Here is a 6,570-nt window from a genome sequence, read left to right on the forward strand (position 1 = left end):
CATTATTGGTCGGGTTGAGTATTTAATCTTTGGAGTGCTTAAATCCATGTTCAATCTCAATACATTTCATAAACCAACCCAATTCCTAACCCATTTCACCAAACCATAACTTATTTTCCTCATTTTGTGCCTTTAACCCAAAACAATTCATTTCGTGTCCATTAAAATCATTCATTTCGTGTCCTTTTCATAAAAACGTTTATATCAGTTTATTTTGGTCCATAATCTTTGTCCAATGATTAAATATTTGGATGGGGCTTTAAAAGAGCTTTCCAACGATGTATTATAAGCCCAAATCCGAGTTATAACGAATAAGTTATGGCCAAAATACTAAACTGGATCTAAACCGAACCTAAGCCCACCTTGCCTACGACCCAATGATCATGTGGAGGGTCCAAAGGATTTAATCCCACTCCTAATCCAATTAGTATTAATTGGAAGCTTCTAAAAGATCCTAATTATCCTTTTTGAAAAGATAAGATGAAAGAGTTTGAAATAGAATAAAACTCCTCGAGTAATTAATTCGAATTGAAAGACGTTCAAAGATTGACAGATATTGTATTCGTGCTTCATATTTTTTATCTGATTCTTAGATGGTTGGATAGCTCTTGAAATTATCTTTCCAATGATATATTATAATATTAATTCCGAGCTATAACGAAAAAGATATAAAAGAAATACGAAACTCTATCTAAAACGGACACCGTCCCACTATTTCGGTCATATCTTTTATTCTACAAAATATTTTAATCTGATTCCAATTGGGTTAGAAAGTAGACTTTAAGAGCTTTCCAACGATATCTTATTCATCTTATTCCGATTTCTGGATCAAAAGATATGATAAAAACAAAAACCGCAAAAACTGCTGTCTATCGCAAGAGTTTTATCCGATTCGAATTCTTATCTTTTCTTGATTCGACCCCTCTTTTTTCCCTATAAATAGAGGTCATATCTCCCCTTTTTCAATCATCAACAAGATTGATCACCAAATCATTCTCTCTTCCTCTCTCCCTACACCAAAAATCATTCTCTCTCCCTACACCAAAAATATTCTCTCCTCTCTCTCTTGCTCTAGCCTAAATTCTAGCCACCCTATTCTCTCATTTTATATCTCTTAAGCACTCTAAGGAGTCCATACAATACCCGAAGTTCTATACTTAAACCAAGGCGTGAAAGGTAGAATTAACTGAGGGTTTGGACCAAATCAACTCTACCTTTTATTTAATTTAATTTCCATTTGATTTATTATTTATTGAAGTTACTAACAATTTATTCATGATGTAGCAATTTCAAGGAAACGCGGAAAGTGAGTAATTAATCACTTAATTACCCTTATTATTATTTCTTATTGCTAATATCATGATGAGGATTATTATTTGATTTGACTAACGCTATTATTGTTAGATTGCTTCCAATATTAATGTTTGTTCTATTATTATTTATGATCACCGTATTGTATGTTAAAGGGAATATGTAATTGAAAATCACGCCTAATAAGATAATTTGGACAACCGGTTTAGGTTCCTTTTTAATCTTGTTGTTAAATCGAAGTGATCACGATATTGTAGAATTATATGTTGCATTAATATTCAACCAATTTAGCATAATAATAGTTTGGAGCAAATTGAATATTTTATTTGTATGCCTTTGAGATCACAGGAATACTTTTCATAATAAGAATCGAGTAGAGGCCAATACGGGCGAATGTGACTCCATGACTCACTTCGTACCATCATCCCCGATCCTCCTTTCGTGGTTCCGAACCATATGGAGTTAGTAATCTCATGGATTATGAATGGGGTGTAACCTTCACGGGTCAATCGTTGTTGCCTATCGTTGTCCCTTAATCGTGGTTGCCTTTTATGATCCGTGAACGGTTTACAAGTTCCTTAAAAACTTGTTGGCGGCTCCCTACTTTCCTTGTCCCTAATCGTGTCCCTAATCGTATATGTCAATTCCCACTTCCTATGAGTGCCAAGCATATTCACAACATGCTTACGTAGGCGCGCTTCGAACGACGCCTACAGCGGGAAAAATGATTTTACCACTTTACCCCCATGAATTCATTCTATAAATATGGGAAGTAAATTCTCATTTTCACACTTTACCCAATTGTGAATTCTAGAGAGAAAGCAGAGCATTCTAGTGAGAGAAAGTGATTTTTCCCCTAATCTTCAAGAGCGCCGCCGTGAGTTTGAGTTTCCTTTGAGTTTTCCGGGCATATTTGAGTTTTCCGGTCAATCTTCAAGAGCTTCACCACCACCTTCAAAGTTTTCAGAACGTACAGAGGTAGGCCGTCTACATTTCCCCTTTTTATTTTTCCTTGTTTTTCTTTTTCTTTTACTTCAATTCTGGATCCATACTTGGCTTCGTCCGACTCTTCTCATGAGGCCGGCCGTTCGCCTGGGACTGAGGAATCTAGAGTGGACGGAGAAGAGATGTCTCCTCCTTGGAGTGAGTCTATGTCTGATGTGTACATACTCACCCCCACTTATTCTTCTTTGTCCCAACAGGCAATGGCAAGAACTATGCGTACGCGTGAGCGTCATGCTGCCAGGAACCCAGACGGCAGTGTGGTTCATCCTAGGGTCCCATATGACCCTAGTAACCCAAGTACCATGGTGGAGACTAACTCCACCACTCAAACTACGACCGCCTCCACCGGCTCCCATCATTTGGCCGTGGAGGTCACTTCTTCTTTCGAGGAACGCCTTCAAGCTGAAGGCGCCTCGTCCGCTCCTACCCCGGAACTTAGGTTCCCTCATTTCGCAAGCTCGGTCATGGATAGGGCCGAGCTGGTAGCTTGCAAAGACAACCCTTCCCATCCTGGGGCGGACGCTTCTGGTTCGTCCGTCCCCACTTCTTCTCGACCTCGGCCTCAACTGGGTGGGACGGACAAACCCTTAACAGGAATCTCAATCCGCGAACCGTCCGCCCTGCGTATTCGCAATGCCCCTCCTTCGGGAAATGGGGCGGACGCTGCCAAGGATAAAGGCAAGCGTCCAATGGTCGAGGAGGACATTCCTTCTTCAATGGGCGTTCCAAGCTCAAGGGGCCGAAGCTCGGCCGAAGCAGCAGATTTTGACAGAGTGCTGTCTTCGGAGTTTGGGAGTGCCCCTTCTCACCAAGTGGAAGAGGAAGAAGTTGAGAAAGTGGCCGTGGGTGAGACGGCTGAAGGTGAGGCGGCGGCCGAGGAAGACGTCGCCAACATAGACAACTTCAGGGACCCGTACGCTTGTACAGTTGGGGAGACAGCCCTGAAGTTTTTAAGGAAGGATTTTGAGAAGTACAAGGAGTCCCTCCATTTGGGGGAGGGATTCGAAATACAAGTGCCCAGGAAGGCCATTGCTGTGGCTACCTGGGATGAGGAGAAGCCGCGCAAACGGGCGTTTTGCGTTTACAGGGCCGCCTTGGACTTGGGGCTCCGCTTCCCTCTTCACCCATTTGTCCGGACTCTCCTGGACGAGTATGACATCGGCCTCTTCCAACTGACGCCAAACAGTTGGTTGAACATTTTTGGGTACTTGGTGACGTGCATCGCCAAAAAATTCACGCCAGACTTTGCGGTCTTCTGTGAGATGCACTCACTTACTCGGCTGGAAAAGGATGTGGACGGTTGGCACATCTTGAGTGCAACTAGGGATTACATGGTCGTGGTCGACCGTGTTAGTAAATGGAGGGACTGGAAGCACCGCTTCTACCGTGTCAAAACTCGGGACGCGGAGTTCAACCTTCTCATGAACAGGTGCCGTCCAGAGCCTATTCAACTCAGATGCGGAGACCACAAACCTGACAAGCCGCCCATCCACCCAAGCCACGAACACCAGCTCGAGTACTTCAAAGTAAATCGGGTCAAGCGGGGCAACAAGACTGAACGTGTCCCTAGCCATTGGGTTCCTCTTGCCAATTGGCTTAGGGACCCTATCTTCATGTCTGCGTACGGCCTGTACCAGAACATGCCCCAAGGTGGACACTTAGAAATATAAAACCTCTTTTGTACGCACGTAGAGTTTTTTAGAAAAATATTCTAACACTTTTGCTTTTTGTTTTTGCAGCGGAGGCGTACGCAATGCTTGACTCGGCCCAAAAAGGCGAAGTGGAGATGTCCGAGGTGGACTTGGCTAGATACAAGGATCGTTTCAAGATGTACGAGCAAATCAAAGAGTTAAACACTTAGGTTATTTTTTGAATTTCTCATTCCTTGCCGTGTTCGTTCTACTATATTGGGAGGAACTCACTTCCTGAGTTTGCACGGACGCTTTATGTCCGTTCACGCATGCTGGAAGGGAGCTCCTTTCCCAAATCACACGGACGCCATCTTGTGCTTTGAATTTTAAAAATTTTTCTAACTTTGTATTTTTGCAGACCTCCTCTTCCTCTCCGAAAGCCAGGCGGAAGCAGCCGGCCACGTCTACTCCGGATGCGAACGCACCCAAAAGGAGAAAGACGGTTGCTTCCAAGCCGTCTTCTAAGGCCGCGGCATCGGCAAAGCCACAGACTGTTACTACGCAGTCTAAAGGAGAACAACCCCGGCTGACACAAAGCGGGGCCTCCAAGCCCATGGAACCTGTTGCTGATCAGGTCCATGAAGAGTCCGTCCCTTCGGACGGTGGGGATAAGTTAACCCCAGAAAAAATGATCGGTCGCTGGATCGGAACGATGCTGGTCAACCAGCCGTCCAGCGATGCTGAAGAGGGTCGTCCGGATGAGGGGGAGGCTCCTTTGCCGCCTCCTCCCACCAATCTTTCTCCTCCAAGCTTCTCCACTGGTTAGCCATCTTCTTTCTTACTTTTTATAAGTCTTTATTTACTTTGTGAATTTTAGCTAACTCTTCTTACACGGTCGTCCGCAGATATATCAGAGGAGATGCAGTTGAGGGTACCCGGCCAGTCACTGACTGGTGCGGACAAAAAAGCCATGCGCGAGGCCATGGTACGCGCGGTCCCCCAAGCGCAGCGTGACAAGCTGCGGGGGATCAATGAAGGCTTCCTCGGCCCCATGCTAAATTGTAGCGCCGAGGTATATTTCTATCTCCTTATGCTTTTTCTTTCAAACACTTAGCAAATTTTTCTATATTTGACTAAGTTTCTTTTTTCTGTCCACAGCTCTTCCTCCGTCTGAACGCCTTCCTAGATTGGAAGGACAAGGAGAACGAACGGTTGAAGAATGCTTGGCTCGAAATCAGAAAAGTCGAGGATGCTGTAACTGGGACGACCGCCGTCCAAAGGGTACACTTTGAGACCCAGATAACCGCGCTGTCCGACAAAGCGGCGCGACAAACAGAGGACCTGGTCAAACTGGGCAAGGCACTCGAACAGGAGTCCTTGGCCAGGGAGGCCATGAGGGTTGAAAGGGACGAGGCCGTCCTGGAAAAGGAGAAGTGGAGGGTGGGCTTCGAGGCGTCCGAAGCCTTAAAAAGTGAGCTGAAGTTGGCCCAAGCCAACCTTAAGTCTGCTCTAGATGAAGCGGACGCGCTGAAGGTCGAGGTGGAGACCTTAAAGAAGTCCATTGCGGACTATGAGGAGCAACTTAAAACTCCTCGGCCGATCAGCGTGGAAGAAGTCATCCGCATCGAGCAAAATGCTGAAGACAGGCTTAAGGCATACTTCTTTGATGCCTTCGACTTGATGGTGGACGAAGGTGAAGCCGCCTATTACGAGGAACGCTTCAAGAAGCAGCTTCAATACGTCTGCCTTAGAGAAGACGCAAAGAAGGTCGGCATGCCTCCTCCAGAGCTGGTCGTTACTTCCCCCGAGTCCGGAGAGGACGGGGATGAGAAGGAGGAGGGGGACGACAAGGCTGCCCTGGCCAAGGACGCCAAGATTGTGGAGGAGCCTGCCAAAGATAACACGGCTAAGTAGAGCTCAGGTCCTCCAACAACCGTCTGTCCAACTTCCCAGCTTTCTCTTTGTGCAGCTTTTTACTTAGCTTATTCTGTACTCTTTTTTTTTTTTAAATTTTTTTTTATTTTGAGGCCGCCTGTTCGAGCGGTTTATGTAAACGTTTCGGCCGCCTTTGTGCGGTCTTATTAATGAAAATTTTACCCGCCTTTTGAGCGGTTTTTACTTCTGTTTCATACTTAGCAATTTTTGCAATTTTCCGCTTTTTGCAAGTTTTTCGTACGTCTCAATATTATGCCTTTTCGTACGCTCCTAGGGGTATGCCCCTTTATTCGGTGTTCACCTAGCCCATTTTTTAAGTGGTTTGATTAACTTGGTAGTTTTATGCCTTAAAAGGGTATGACGACTAGCAAGTTAATCAAATCATATTAATGATTGCCCTTGGACTAGGTGAGGCACCGAATCAGTTAAATTGGCCGTTCGGCTATCATTGTACGAGTAGTCCGTTGAATCTATCGCTCGGACGCACCCTAGAAATCCTAAGTATTTTCTCAACTTAGAGATTCCTTGATCGGCCGGGCCAAACGCCTAGGTATGCCTTTGCCCTATTTGTAAAGGACACTTGCTTTCTACACAATTTTGGAATACCTTGCCTCAATCGTCCGCCTAAAATTGGGGCGGACGCAATGCTCTATGAATTTAATCAGTTTTTTTTTTTTTTTTTTTTTTT

Source organism: Chenopodium album, chromosome 21 (genome assembly GCF_948465745.1).
Source record: "Chenopodium album chromosome 21, dcCheAlbu1.1, whole genome shotgun sequence".
Taxonomy (NCBI): domain Eukaryota; kingdom Viridiplantae; phylum Streptophyta; class Magnoliopsida; order Caryophyllales; family Amaranthaceae; genus Chenopodium; species Chenopodium album.